Source organism: Tripterygium wilfordii, chromosome 2, assembly GCF_013401445.1.
Source record: "Tripterygium wilfordii isolate XIE 37 chromosome 2, ASM1340144v1, whole genome shotgun sequence".
NCBI classification, from domain to species: Eukaryota; Viridiplantae; Streptophyta; class Magnoliopsida; order Celastrales; family Celastraceae; genus Tripterygium; species Tripterygium wilfordii.
The window spans coordinates 5,936,378-5,952,801 of NC_052233.1; positions in this window are offsets into that span (position 1 = coordinate 5,936,378).

Sequence of the window (16,424 nt, forward strand, 5' to 3'; positions counted from 1 at the left end):
CCAAAATCCCTTCACTCCCGCACATCTCCTTCTCCCTCTCGCACGCCACACTAACTACTCCCTTTGCGCCACACTTCGCCAGCGTGCCATACTCTCCCTTCCCCGTCTCTTCTTCAATGCTCCACACTAATCTGACTTTGTGTCTCTTCTCCAACCACACTTTAGGTAAACTCTAAGATTGTGTTTTATGGCGACTTGCTTTGCTATTTGGCACTGGATAATGAATTGTTACACCTCCTGCACTTTCCTGCTACTTCGTAAACTTCTAAGATTTTTTTTATGGGTATTGAAAGAAGGTGCATGGGATAGCTAACATTGAGCGTTCACTCGCGTAGTTATCTTTTTTATTAGAAACATTGAGCTTTCGATTCCACTATACCATTTTGATTGGAAACTCTCTGATAATATCAAATAAGAAAGTCTAGACAAGACTGAAGATAGGGATGGCAGCGGGTAGGGTAGCGGACGGATATTTGATATCCATATACTACCCGTAAAAATTTTGTCCAAATCCGTACCCGCCATTTACCCGTTAATATTTTGTAAAATACCTTTCATATCCACACCCGCCGGGCACGGGTAATAACCGCCAAACATCCGTACCCGCTAATTTCATTTACGGATGGGTATTTAACTGTTAACGGGCGGATAATAACCGCCAAATACCCGTACCCGCACCCATTTACCCGGCCAATAGGGTTTCCGATTTTGAATAAGATCAATGCATGAGAAATGAGAATACCTCAATACCACCAATTAATTAGGTAGGACTATGATTATCTTAATTGGTATAAACATTTTAATAGTAGTTTGCATATGAATAGTTAAAAACTAATTTCAGTTGACTGACAATTAACAAAAAAGATGAATGGTTTTTAAAGAACAAATTTCTTCAAACAAGATTGCTCCTGAACAAAAGTGAACTAGATCAATAGTAACTCCAAAATGGATTCTACCTAATTTTCTACAACCACAATTTACAAATGGATCATTGATCTAGTACAAGATGTTTATCAGCAATTGACAACGTGCAATAGATCAATCCATACAACCTTGTTCTTGTAGACCTCGAATGTATGAGAATTGAGAACCAGAAGGTCCAGAACTGCGTCCAAGCCATCCATTGAACAGGACCTCAGCAAGTCGGCCTCCACAACCGCAAATAGAATATACTAATCCTGAATATGGAGTATGGACAATGGACACCATACAAATCAGCAGAGAAATCAAACGGACAAATGACAATAGACAATTTCAAACAGACATTTGAACTAAAATAGATTTATAATATTTTTCTATTATTTCACATGAAGAGAAATCAAAAAAAAAATTGAAGTAACCAACAATACAAAATTCTTAAGATAAATGTTATTTGCACTTAATTAATTGTCACACTTTTAGGTGCAAATAAAGTTAACCAATTCTTAAATGTACATGAACAACAAAGAACCCTTTGGCTTTGGGTGGTACAACCGTACAAGCCTGCCTTCCACCTCTAGGGTGGAGATCATGATTCCTAAAGTTTCATCAAGGATGAACTTCAAAGATCTCCGCCACAAAGGGCTGGAAAGCTGGAAAGCACCGCCGGCTCCATATTGGCTCAAGGTTAGCAGAGAAATCAAAAGGGAAATTGACTAATAACCGGTAGATCTACAAAGTGGGAGAATAGGAGAAGTGAAAGAGGAGATCTGCAAATTAGAGAACTAGAGAAGTGAACGAGGAGATCTGCAGAGTGGAAGAATCGGATTTAACTATATATAGGAGAGTTAGTCTTAGAAGTTGGAGACTTGGAGAGTTGGAGATGAGAAATTGAGAATATGAGAAATGAGATACATCATACAGAGAAAGAGAAATATTAGTAAATGCAAAATTTAAAAGGAGTTGGGAAGATTAAGTGTCAAACACGTTTGAGTGAGAGACGAGTCAGACGACAACTCAGTCTTTTGGTTTTGATTTTCGAGGGTAGCTTACTAGCTTTGGCCTTTGGACCTATCGTTTCAACTTTCAATGGTTTTATACTTTTACTTTTATATTTATTGCCTCCAACAAAAGCTGCAAAACCCTAAGAGATAAGAATAAGTTACCAACTTGGCAACTTACCATCTTATCAACAGCATATCTATTTAACCAATTATATTTTGCCAAGTCAGGACTCAGGATATGTAATCTTGAAAGCCAATAAAATAATACCCTTTTATTCCATAAAACCTCCAAATATATAGAAAGATTACAACTACTTTGGCTTATCCGTAGATTAAGCCTTAATGCTAGGAAACTTAAAAAATTTACTAGCAATAATCGTGCATCTTAAAAGCCCATTCCACAAATCATGGACTTAAAATCAAACTCCATAAATTACGCTAATACAATTAATCCATTTATAAACAATTATATCTAGGGGTGCACATGGGTCGGGTTGGGTCGGGTTTATGGACATATCTCACCTGACCCGCATGGGGTCGGGTTAGTGTTTTACCAACCCTCACCCGACCCTCTTTTGATGTCGGGTTGGGTTGGGTTGGGTCAAACGGGTTGGGTCGGGTCAATGAGGTCGGGTCGGGTTATAGAATAATATGCCAATGTTAATACTTAATATGCCAATGTTAATTACAATATCCTACCGGTAGGATACATAAGTATCCTATCACTAGGATACATATCGTATCCTACCGATAGGATACATTAAGTATCCTATCACTATGCTACATATTGTATCCTACCGGTAGGATAGTCCTATAATCATCAAAACGTGTCAATAAATGAAGGGTAATCACCAAAGTCAGGTTTTGAAATTAGTATTCTATTCCATTAGTATGAAATTATGAATGTATGATAGCATGTCAACTTATTGTTTTGTTTAGGGTATTGAACTATTGATCCTATTGGTCTCAAGGGAACCCTAAAAGAGTAACTATTAGTTGCTTTGTTAAGGGTTTAGGGTTTGTGGAACCCTAAACCCTAAACCCTAAACCATTAGGTATTGATCCTTATGAAGTTTAGGGATTTAGGGTTTAGGGTTTAGGGAACCCTAAAAGAGTAATTATTAGTTGTTTTGTTTAGGGTTTGTGGAACCCTAAACCCTAAACCCTAAACCCTAAACCATTAGGTATTGATCCTTATGGAGTTTAGGGATTTAGGGTTTAGGGTTTAGGGAACCCTAAAAGAGTAATTATTAGTTGTTTTGTTTAGGGTTTGTGGAACCCTTAGGGTTTAGGGTTTATGAAACCATTAACACCTAGTTGTTTTGTTTAGGGTATTGATCCTTAATTCCTTATGGAGTTTAGGGAACCCTAAAAGAGTAATTATTAGTTGCTTTGTTTAGGGTTTAGGGTTTATGAAACCATTAACAACTAGTTGCTTTGTTTATGTAGTTTAGGGAACCCACTCAACCCAGTAACTATTAATTGCTTTGTTAATAGTTAATTATTTGCAACTTGCAAGTAACATAAATCACTATTTGCAAGTAACATAAATTATTAATAGTTAATTATTTAATGGTTACTCACTATTCACTAACTCGGTCACTGCAAAGTAACATAAATTATTAATTATTAATTATTCAAAGGTCTGTAAAGTTAAAAAAAAAAAAAAAAAAAAACCCATGACTTTTGAGTTTTGAAGCCCTCAATGGCTCAATCTCCTACCGTTCTACGTACAGGCTACAGCCGCTCCTCAATCTTCACTCTTAGAGTTCAGTCTTCCATCTCTCTGCTTGGCTCCACACGGACCACACCTCCACCAGGACCACCACTCTGCCTTGTCCCAATCTCCACCTCTCTTTGTCGTCCATCTCCGACAGGCTCCGCACGTGCTGCTAGCTGCTAACAAGGTAACCCATTGATCATTTGATCCTCTAATAGTCTAGTTAGTAATTACTAATTACATTCAGTTTAGCCCCAAAGCTTTTTTTTCTTATTTTTTGGTGTGAAATACAGAAAATGGTTGATCAACAAAACAATCCAGTAGCACAAGAACCTATTGCTGATAGTGTAGGTGGGCATCCATCTCAAACACCAATAAATGTTGATGATAATTCTTCTCGGCAAAGTAATTCAGGAACTAGTAATGTTGATGTTTTTCCGGGTGGAGTTCAAATTGTGAAAAAAAGAAGATTCACATCAGAAGCTAGGAGCCATTTTACTCAACTTACGATAAACGGAGTTGAAAAGGCTGAGTGTAATTATTGTAAGAAGAGGCTTTCAGGCAATACGAAGAATGGGACTTCTCATTTGTTGAAGCATTTTTTTTATCTAATGATTTGAAGGCGGGTAAACGGGTAGTCCATTTATTGCATAAAAGTGTTTCTGTAGCGGGTAAACGGGTAGTGGGTAAATGGGAGTGCTCCCCCATACCCGCACCCGCACGGATAAAAATCTTCATATCCATATCCACTAATTTTACTCATTTATCCGCACCCGTATCCGTACCCAATGGTGCGGATAAGCGGATATCCACCGGGTACGGACAAAATTGACATCCCTAACTGAAGATCTTGGTCTTATAGATTGAAGAAAAAAGTGTTTGTCTTAGTTCCCATTCCTTATAATCTCCTATTGTTAAGGAAAACAAGTGATGTTCCCCTGTATTACAACACACTCGTTTCCTACATTACATAAGTAGTCAAGTCTATGTTTATATTGGATTATTATGCATTGAGATTCTATTATTATATAGTTACATAACCTTGAGTTAATAGTGTTTAGAGAAAATTTACAAGTGTTTGATATTGTGATAATTATTCATTTTTGCCACCCTTGACGTTTGTTCTGATTTTGTTACTTATAGGTATCGTAAAATGGTAAAGACAACTGCTTCTAAATTAAAAGCTTCTAATATATCTTACGGGAATTGTGGGAGATTTTTCTAGGCATGGGGACCCATCCAAGCCACACCTAGGTATTGTGCGTTCCGGGCTAGGTAAGGTCGTGACTCTGGCCCACGCCTCTAAGGCCCATCAATTTCCTACGCATTTATTTCAGGATAATTTAATATCCTCGCCTTCCTCACTGCTAGAACCCATGACTCCTTAGAGTTGGGAGAGTGAGTACCCGACTAGTTGGTAACATGGGTACTCACTCTCCCAACTCTAAAGAGTCATGAGTTCTAGCAATGAGGGAGGCAAAGATATTAAGTTATCCTGAAATAAATGCGTAGGGAATGGATGGGCTGTAGAGGCGTGGACTAGAGTCACGACCTTGCCTAGCCCAGAACGCATAATACTTGGGTGTGGGTTGGATGGGTCCCCAGGCCCAGAAAAATCCCCCACAAGAATCATCATCAAAAACTACAACCACTACACAAGAGTATGTTAAAAAATGAGGAGGAAGAGGATTTCAAAAATTTGTTATTTTGGACTTGTTATGATAAGTTAACTTTCATTTGGTGGATTTAGAACTATGATGCATTTTGAACTTGTTATTTTATGTCATTTTGGACTTCTGAAATGTAAAGGTCCATTTGGAGTGGAGGATAAACTTCGTATAGTATAAAATTATTAGTTGTTTGGCGGTTTTTAAAAACCTTAGGATAGTATAATTTTATGCAAAATGAACCTCTTATACAGTGCATGCCGTATAATATTAAAACACCTCCAACACGTTTTAATTTTATACGCAGCGCTTAGGATAAGACATAACACGTCAAATGACAAAATAAAAAACAAACCCTATTCACTTGTCACTTTATATATTATCTATACTCAAAAAAATTCTATCCACCAAAATCTAACTTTTTTTATCTTTAGATTTCCATAGAAAAACTTATAAGAAAAAAATGATTAGAAAAAAAGTAATTGTTTTAGTTGGGGATAATTTAGACATATTACCACATATCTTATACTATCATTTTGTGTAACAACAAATCAAACAATGTATTGTATAAAAATTATACTATACAAGCCTAATCCATATTTTTCCCAAACATTAGATAGGATTAAATTATACATCAACTTCTCCAATAATTAAGTTATACGTAGGATAACAAAATTATACTATCATATACGGAGCATCAAACGAAACCTAAGAGTTATGATTTTGTAGAATTATGTTTTTGGACTTGAAATGTTTGCGTCTCTGATATGCACATATTTGATCCCACTTTTGTGCATAGTTCTATATTCGTTCTTCGTATTTTTGATGGAATTGGATTGATATAACATAAATTCTTTGTGTTATTACTGTAGGAGAGCCGGTGTAAAATTGTGAAGTGAAAAGATACGAAAGTTCGGTGAAATTGCATCAAGAAATGAGTAATAAGTTGAATCTTGTATAGGGCCGCTTGAGCACATATAACTGCTCGAGCGGCCCAAGCTATGTCTCTGATATGCACATATTTGATCACACTTTTGTCCATAGTTCTATATTCGTTATTCATATTTTTTATGGAATTGGATTGATATTACATAAATTCTTTGTGTTCTTATTGTAGGAGAGCCGGCGCAAAATTATGAGGTGAAAAGATACGAAAGTTGGGTGAAATTGCGTCAAGAAAGGAGTAATATTGAAGTTGAATCTTGTATAGGACCACTTAAGCACATATAACTACTCGAGCACCCTAGGCTATGTCTAATGTTCCAGGAAGCTCCACTCATGACAGATCGAGCACATATAACCACTCAAACGCCCAAGTCAAGCTAAGATGGGGCAGAGAGTCATCAAAGCACCACTCAAGTGGTCAGCAGAGATCGAACGGACCAAAACAAGGCTGCGGGAACAACAGTCTATTTTCCCAACGCTCGAGCGGAACCCTGACAGACTAGTCTCTGAATTTACTTAGAATTAAGTTTTCTTGATTAAAAAAACTTAGTATAAAAGTGGGGCCACAAGTTTAGGAAAAAGCACACTTTTTCCTGGGTTTTCCAAGTAGCAAAACTAAGTTTCTTCAAGCTTTTGCTAGATTCGAAGATTTGAGGCTTCCTATCCAACCACAATTTCATCAATTCAAGGGATTTTCATTCGACTATTCCTTCTATGTTTTCTCTCTCTAGACTTGATTTTGTTACTTGGATGATGAATTGTAACTAAACTTCTTTGCTAGGGCTTGATGTAGCCTAGTATGATTATTATAAGTACTTCAATTCAATGAATGCATAATTTTGGTTCATGATTATTGTCTTTAATTTTCATGCCTATAGCCGATTGTTTGTTTAATTGATTGGCCACCAATTGAATGCTCAATTAGACTCATCTAGCTAAGACTAAGGAATGAACCGAATTCACATGTCATAGTGGAACCGGAATTGAGGAAATGAATTGTCGATTGTCATGAACAAGGCTTAGGGGATTGATTGGTTGTTATAGTTCTTTATATCATAATGAATTATTAGCCTTGGATTAATGGCTGCGAACCGAACATGATTAATCCATTGTTAATAATATTTGTTGGCACCGTGAACGAACAAACCAACATATTTAAAAAAGAATCAACCCTTGAATCAGAATCATAATTGTGTGTTTGTTAATTGAATGCTTGTGATATGATTACTAGGTGAAATCATTGCCCTAGTGCTTTTCTCATATTGATATCCCAAAAATCTAAATTTTCATTCCTTGTTAGTTAGTTTAATTACATCATTCACATTCTCATTCTTCATCACTTTTCATTCATACAATAAGTTAGGTACAATAATTGAATTAACTAGTCTCTGTGGGATCGACCTCGTTACTTGCATACACTGTGCTATTAGTACTCTTGTGCACTTATGAGAATTATTACATCAGTCTCTAGATGAAGCACCATACTTCATAATATATGTTCATTTGATTTTCTACAAATGTTTACAACTTAGTAGTTATTTTGTTGTTTTGCACAATTTCATCTTTTGATTTTCTATCAAGGTCAATTTTGGACATGCTCATTCATTTGAATGACCTATATACATTGTCATTTAGTTATTTAGGGAAAAATTAGTTATTTTTATATAATTTATGGATAAAAGGTGGTACACATTAATAGTTTAGGGACATAATGTTGACATTTGTCAAAGTTTGTCACTTATGATTTTTCAGATATGCTAAGTAGAAGTCACGTAGGATTTTTTTGGCCACTCTCTAACTTGAAGGATGAAACATGTACCTTTTAATAATTGAAAGACGAAATTAAGAGCAAAAACAGTTCAATGACGAAAGTGAAACTTGGAGTATAGTTGAGGGAATAAATGTTATATTTTGTCTTTTTCTTTTTTGTATAGGATAGAAATGTTCTCCGATTGCTTGTGTGTGATTGGATCAATTTTTTATTTTTAGAGCCATTCTTATCTAGTGTTGTGCGGTTCATGGTATTATGATGAGGGTAGGTATTTTATCTTTTGATCCTTGGACTCGGGATTGATACATATTGATTTGGCTAACTTGTGATATTGACCACTAGTTCAGTAGTTACTCTTTGATAAATTATTTCTATAATATGCTTACATGGATATGCTCAAAAAAAATATCTATGGTTTCAGAAGATCGGGAGAAGACAACGTTCACCGCTATGTGGGGGACCTTTTGTTATAAGGTGATGCCTTTTGATCTGAAGAATGCTAGTGCCATTTATCAAAGGGCAGAAGTGGCATTGTGTCACGATATGATGCACAAAGAGATTGAGGTATATGTTGACAACATGATCGCTAAATCGGGCGAGGGGGAGTGCCATGTTGGCAACCAAAAAAAAGTTGTTTGTAAGATTGCAAAGCCACCAGCTTAAGCTTAAACTAACTAAATGTACGTTTGGATAGCAGTCGGGTAAACTGTTAGGTTTCATTGTTAGTCAGAAGGGAATTGAGATAGATTGCGATCATTATTGGCATGCCTCCTCTTAGAACTAAGAAGGAAGTCAAAATAAATTACATTGCCAATGGATAAGAATCGCAAGTATGCATTTGAGAAGATCAAAACCTATCTCCAAAATCCTTCGGACTAAGACCATTAGTAATCAAGAAGTTGTTGATTCTATATTTGACCGTGTTGAAAAATGTAGTGGGATGTAAAGTTCTCCATCTATCAACATGTAAAGTTCTACATCCATCAACATGTAGTTGACAGCTCTCCTTCTGGTCTTTCGATCCACCTTCAAATTTGGATACATCAGGAACTGAATCATAGGATGTCTCCATATCAAAGGCATCCAGAACAACAAGAGGCCTCATTTTAACAGAAGTTGTAGTAATCGATTTCTGTCCGGTCGAAGAATAATTAATAAAAACAAAAATATACAAAAATGCAAAAATTCAAAATTCAAGAGCCCGTGTCATAGGCCCACATGCTTATAAAAAATTCAAAGCTTGTTTCTTGGACCCACAAACATACAAAAATCCTAAGACCCATTTCTTGGACCATAAGCCCATAAAATTCCAATACAACTAAACCCTAGAAAATATCTAAAAAATAGGAGAATTAAATAAATAATAAATAAAAACCCTAAGAAAGAAAATGTGATACCTTTATTAGGGTTTTGTAAAAGAATGGAAAAGACAAAAAGGGTGGTCTTGAGGGTTTTAACAAAGGAGAAAAAACTAGGGTTTAAAGGGCATTTTTGGCATCTAAAATAAAATACAAGTTAAAAAGAGAGAGTCAAGGAAAAGGAAAGGGAGCAGCCACACAACAGGAAAAAACAAGAGAAAAAAGGACCAAGAGAGAGCAGAATCGGGGGAACAAAAACAATTTGAGAGAAGAAATCATCGGAGAAGACAAGAAAAAAGGAGAGGAAAAGATTTCGAGAGAAAACAAAAAGAAAGCAGAGAGAGAGGAACCGAGATAGCAGCACCAGATTCAAATAAGGTAATATACTACAATCAATCTAAATAGCTTTTGTTTGTTCTGGTTTGAGACTTGTTCTGGTTGATGTGTGAGATTCAGCTTGTTTTATAGAGTTATTGATTGTGAAATGATAATGGTTAAGAAAACCCTAGCCGATGATAAATGACAGAATTTCATTTGATGTTTATTCGGTTCATAATCTATCTTGGTCAATTTCTCTGTGTATAGCTTTCGGTTTCTATTCTTGCATTCTTTTGGGTCTTGGTTTCGAGATGGTAATAGCTTGTACACCCTCCTGTCATACTCAGTTCTTATACATCCGGTCTTTTTTTTTAAGCCTAGTTCATATCATTGATTTGTAACCAATATCTTGTCTGTTGGTCTGTTTGAATTTGGAGTATTATGTCTGCCGTGGTTGAGGTTCTGTTGGTTATATGTGGTCTATGTTTGATTGTTCACTGATTTTGAAATCCCTGATTACTCACTGCGTTGATAATTGATGTCGATACCTGATTATGATTTTCCTGGTTTGGATCTTGCTTGTTCATGATGTGGAAATCTGGATTTGCTCATTTGCTGTAATGTTCGGTTGTGATATGTCATGTTTAGATGAAATTATACTGATTAGTGATAATGATGAGTTGATTAGTGATGATCGGATTCTTGTTAAAATGGAATAGACCTCTGATTGAACAAAAATCTCACATTTTTGAAGGTTCAAATTCTATTCAAAGTTGTGATTATATGTAAAAACGAAGAAATGTGTTTGTGTAGGAATCTTTTGGTTTAAGCTTGTTTTAATTGGAATATTGGTTTGTACTTGGATCTCCATTTTTTACCCATTTTTGTGTTTGATGTTGAGCATGGATCGGGCTTGACCCCATTTGGGCCGAAGGACATACTTAGAGGATTTGGGCCGGATTTGAGTAATGGGCCCCATGGGCAATATTCCAATTGTTGTATAATATTTATATTCCTCATTTTATTATTCGTCATGTATAATTGTAAAGATGTAAACTTTGTAATAGTGTAGCAAAAATAGTGGATGTAAAATAGAAAATGCATACATGATATTCTAGGATGCTAGAAGCATATAGAAATTAGGAATTGATTTTGTGAATGATGATTGCATTAGAATGCATGCTTAGGACTTTGATTTCTCACACTATGCCATGATGCTTAGATATATGCTAGGATTGTTTGAATGCCATGAAAATAAATGCAACGCGTTAGTCATTAGAATTAATCCAAGCCGTCTCAGTTTAATAAACACACCAACACTAAATTATGGAACCCTTATGTTTCATTTAAATACCAAGGAGCCTTTAAGATATTGGGATTCCATTGGCATTCAACCAAAACATTTGGATTTCGTGGACCCGGAAAGCAAATATGTTTTTAGGGATTAGGAGAATTTATTTAAGGACTCAAAGGTGGGTTTAAAGATATTTGGCCCATTCAATGAGCCTTAAATGGATTCTTTTTTTTCTCATGAAGAACATAATTGTGAGTAAGGCTTGAATTGAACATTTCTTCTTGATTGTGGGCCCTTTTGGTACATCAACCAAGTCTCCAAAAATCCCTTTTCCAAAAATATCGAAACCCATTCCAATGCGGAATTTTCCATCAAACCTCATCCAAAAATCTCTTTTTCAAAAATATCAAAACTCACTCCAAGTGGAATTTTTCATCAATCTTTGCCCAAGCCGGGAATGGCCCCAATGATCCCGTGCACACCTTTTTTCAAAAATATCAAAACCCACTCCAAGTGGAAATTTTCATCAAACATTTTGGCCAAGTCGGGAATGGCCCCAATGATCCCGTGCACATCTTTTTTCAAATTACCAAACCCACTCCAAGTGGGATTTTTATTCATCTTTGGCCAAGCCGGGAATGGCCACAGTGATCCCGTGCATCCTCTTTTCAAATCATCAAAATCCACTTCAAGTGGAATTGTTATTCATTTTTGGCCAAGCCGGGAATGGCCGTAGTGATCCCGTGCACCTTTTTCTCCAAAACTCCAAGTGGATTTTTCATTACATTCCAATAAGACCCATCAAAATGAGATTTTCAAAAACAAATTAGAGTCAAATAGGAAAACATTCAGACGTAACCGTGTTCGTGAGTTGTGGGGTGCCTAACACCTTCCCCATGCTCAATAGACCCCTTTGCCCATTTTTCTCATAGACCAGAATAGATGTCCAATTGCATCCTAAAAATGACGACTTCATTGTTTTTCATGCCGGTTGCTTCAGAAGGTAATAGTCTTCTCTACACTATGATGGTTTGGTTATAAGTGTCTTGCGATATCTTGACTCCCGTGGCCAATCTCCTTAGGACATGAGAAACAATTGTGTCATCAAAATCTTCTAACAACTACTTGGCTACCATGTAATAAGGTACAAGGTTTGTACTATGACGTTTGTAGATGCCCCTCAAGTGGTTGATTACCAATTGAAAATCTCCTATGATTTCAATGGTTTGTGCGCCTAGTTTTCCAATGATCTCATGTCCAATGATGACTACCTCATACTCTACCTAGTTGTTAGTGCATTCAAAATCAAATTGAAAATACAGAAGAGTCTTCTGACCTTCAAGAGAAACTATACTGATACTATATCCTGAAACGAAGTCTATTCTAGAACCGTTAAACAAGAGTGTCCGGGGAGTATAAGACATGGAGAATGACCTTAACTCTGGATGATCGGCCAAAAAGTCTAAAGTGCATATCCCTTCACAACCTTCTAAGGTATATACTAAAAAGAAAACTTTATCAAAGCGATGAACCATTTACCAATTCTGCATCTAATAATGGGCCTGGACAACAAGTATTTGATGAGATCATTCTTGCACAAAAGAAAATTTGTAACTGGCAGCATGTAGTATTTGAGGTTGGTAGATGCAAAGAAGAGACTCATGCAAAGTTTCTCAAAAGGGGAGTATCTTTGTTCTATATGAAATAAAAGCCTACTGAAATAGTAGATCGCCTCTTCTTTGTCACTCTCATTGTCTTGAGCTAAAAGAAAACCAATGGACTCTTCTGCTGCTGAGATATAGAGTTTCAAAAACTTCATGGGCACAAGAGGAGTAAGGATATGAGGCCGTGCTAAGTACTCTTTGATCTTCTGGAAAGCTTGCTGATGTCTTTCTTCCCAGAAAAATCCTTCTTCCTGCTTCAGCTTTAGGATACCAAAGAATACCTTGACTTCCCAACAAGGTTGGAGATGAACTGTCTGAGAAAATTGATTTGCTCAAGGAACCTCTAGAGCCTATTCTGAGGATAAGGTTGGTAATATTGTTGTGGTTGAATATGTGGCTATCTCCATTGTTCTACTGGAGGAACAACCTGAGAAGCCTCTAGTTTACATCATTCACATCTCTCCAGACGAAATATGTGTAATTTGAGAACACAAAATTGCTAGTTTAAGGGTGCATTTCTGAGAAGAATTTAAAATTTACTAAGTGTCACATGAGAAAAGCAAAAATAGAAGGTAAATACCGAAATGAAAGTTTTTCTATTGAATTGATGAAAATAATACATAACTAGATTGTATTAAAGTTTCAATTGAGAATACATTGCTGGAATGTATGAAAATATATACTTTACAAGCTAAAACAACATAATAACCGCAGAGGCTACAACCCCGAAGGCTTGAATAAAGGTAAAATTGAGCTAAAAAGGATTGACTGGAGTCATGATAAGTAAGCAATAAAGTTTGTAAATGCGGAGTTGTGTTTGAAGCATGGCATCTTTAAATTCTACTTCTACCTATTCTCATAGGTCTTCAATTATGTAATGATGTCGACCTATCTTGTCCTCTTTGCATGATCTTGACACGATGTGAACTGGTAAATCATGAGGTATTGCTTGATGACTTGTTCTTTAGGTTACCTACCAAAATTCCGTAACATTCATGTCTTCAAAGTAAGTGGTCCAGTAGTGATTGATTCAAATTATAGGCTTCATTCAAGTGCATGGATCTCACCCCACTCCGCTGAAAAATAAGCCTCTTGCATGGTGTTGATATTGAGGTTGACAGTCGTCATCTTTGAGCGCTCCTAGTGGATGAATATGGGAAAGTTTATTGTTTGTCAAAGTGTAGGAGATTCTCGGTTTCAGTCCTCATTTGATGCATAATGGTTGGAAACGTGTATGAGATAAATTAGGAGCGCATGGGCATCTAACTCCTTGATTTTCTGATTTGTTGCGATCTTATTATGCTTAAATATCGCATTGTTGCTAACAAACCGTCCCTTTATAGAAGAAAACGGTTACATAAATAAGCCCTTAGATTTTTGCCTTGTTTCTTTTTTTTTAGAAGAAAAAAGAATTTCATTAATGAATATCAGCTTCTACAGAAGGTAGAATCGAATGAGGACATTCCTCCAACAAATAGACATCTCCTAAAGAAGAATTAGCTACTCGAGCTAAATTATGCGCCACACAATTGGCAGAACAAAACATGTATCTTCGGATATCATGATTTTCAACAACTTAATCTTGGATTTTAGACAAAACATGATTATAATATCTGTAAAATTAATAAACAATTAATATAAAATGTCCTATGCTTGTCACGTATTGCCTGTCAACTTATTGAGAGCATCCAATGATGATCCCATACTACCACGTGTCACGAGATGATTGCGAGTCATTTTTTTTTGTTACAAACACGTTCTATCTAGGGAGCCCGATCCAAAGAGCCTAGGTTTCGTGCTTTACTCGTAAAGAAGAAGTTGTCGCCTGACGGAGTTTAAGTCGATGAATAGGCAGTGCATGTTTGGTGTAGTGGATCCGGGAGCGGATCCGTTGCACAAACCTCTGTGCGATTTTGCTGCACCAAACGGTGTTTAGGGCTTAGGGGATCCGACTCAAAAAAGAAGCTCCCTTAAGACTTTTTTTTTTTTGTTAAAAATGTGGAGTCCATACATAATTATATGGGACCTGTTTGAGAGTGCTGTCAACTGCTGTGAGGTGCTGTGAGTTATAAAACTGTGGTGTTGTGTGGTGTGTTGGAATGCAAAAAGCTGTTTGGCGCATCACTTTTAAAACTGTGGTGCGGTGCTGTCAACCGCTGTTTCGCGTTTTGCATATGAAAATAATTAATAATATTAATATAAAATTTATATTAGATAATTAATAATATTAATATAAATTAACAAAAATGTTTACATTGCATAATAGTTTAAATAAAAGTTGTTTACATCATTTGATGACGTTGGTAAATTAAAAAAAAAAAGTAATCTAGTACGATGCAAACACTTCAGCCGCAATCATATCACAGAGAGCTGCATCTCTAGGTCCTCACCAATGAATGGTTGATCCTCTGAAGTGCTCGCTCCAACTCCGCTGGTACTGGCATCCATGCCTGAGACATGGAGAGTGTGGTCATCATCACTATATGCAGTGAAGTCTGGGTCATCCAATGCGCGCAATCATATGAAATTATGTAAAACTGCGCAGGCAACCACGATCTTCACTTGAGTGCGAAATGAGTAAGGGGGCATTGTTAATAAAATGTGCCACTTATTTTTTAGCACGCCAAATGTGCGCTCAATAACCGAATGGAGAGATGAGTGTGCATGATTGAAGGCTTCTCGTGGTGTTGATACATCAGGACCATTTCGGAATACCTCTAAATGGTATCTCTATCCCCTATACTGTGCTAGATATCCACTTTGATTCGGATATCCTGAATCAACCAAGTAATATTTTCCTGTAACATATTGGACAGTTAATGTTACTTACTAACGAAATTTGAATTAAAATACTAGATTATAATAAATATGTTTATATGCCTTACCAGGGGGAGGGTGGGGAAACTTTGAGTTTCCATTAGAGAGAACCATATTAAAAATTCACAAATCATGCGCCGATCCCTCCCAACCCGCACACACATATGTGAATATCATATCAAAGTCACATGCCGCCATCACATTCTGCGTGGTCACTCCTTTTCGCCCAATGAATCGTGTCCGATCATCATTTGAGACTGACGCATGAATATACGTATCATCAATTGCCCCAATCCAATCTAAAGTATGGAAAATATTTTTCGTCTTCTTCTATGTACTTCGGGACTGTTGAATATGTTGGATCCCTTGGTCTGATAATATCATCTGACATCCGAATCAAACTACTGAATACATTATGAAACTGGCGATGGATTGTTTCCCCAGAATGTTGGAATCTATCCTACACAGTCCAATTGTCGACACCATTTCCTACCGTGTAAACAAACATCCCGACTATCTCTTTTACACTTAGTTCATGAGATGGTTTGAGGCCATACCTCGTGCTCAATTCACTGCACAAGTCCCTGAACACCCTTCTATCCATCCTCAACACAGACAAACATTTTTTCCTATTACCACGTAACAAGTCCGTCATGTACATATGGCCTGTGTACCATGATGTCCAACAAGGTGTACGTTGATTATGAAACATAGCCTCACCGGCCGCAATAATTGCCACCCCCGTAATAGCCGCTAGTTCTTCAATAATAAACTGCTCATTTACATCAGAATATATATCCATATCCTGTCAAAGCAAATGAAATTAACTTATTGTTAAAAACTTGACAAATAGATATTAAAGTCCTCAAACCAGATTGTCAATACCATTATAAGTAAGTCCAAACATTTACCAATTGAAATTCAATCACAATAAACCTAACAAATACA